At 66.5% G+C, this 319-nt stretch overlaps 1 protein-coding gene across 1 annotated transcript in view; it reads left to right on the top strand.

The window, feature by feature from the left end:
* LOC102248493 (neurogenic locus notch homolog protein 2) overlaps positions 1–319 on the top strand; it is a 52,176-nt gene that overhangs the window by 7,409 nt on the left and 44,448 nt on the right.

The raw sequence follows: 319 nt of genomic DNA, 5'->3' as shown, positions 1-319 counted from the left end.
GACGCGGGGATGCGGGGAGCGGCCTCCGGGAAGATCTGTCCCTGTGTGAGCTGCAGGGACGGGGACGGCCGTGGCCCTGGGGCCCTGCCTCCCACCATTTCCTCTCGGTTTTGGTTGCTGATGAGTGGAAACGGCAGTTACTGGAAATGAGAGCGGTTGGGGGAGAAGCCAGCGTCTGAGTGTGTGTTTCCCTGACGGCTTTTCAGTAAGAGGCTCCGGCTGAGGCCGGGAGGGTGCCAGGCCCGCGGGGAACGTGGGGGGGGTGGGTGCACTTCCGCCCCTGGGGCCTCTGCCTCTTCCTCCTTCCACGGGAGGCCCA

This window comes from Myotis brandtii, unplaced genomic scaffold (assembly GCF_000412655.1).
Source record: "Myotis brandtii unplaced genomic scaffold, ASM41265v1 scaffold691, whole genome shotgun sequence".
NCBI lineage: Eukaryota > Metazoa > Chordata > Mammalia > Chiroptera > Vespertilionidae > Myotis > Myotis brandtii.
Note: the sequence above shows the minus strand (reverse complement) of the source record. Positions and strands in the feature narration are given on the sequence as shown.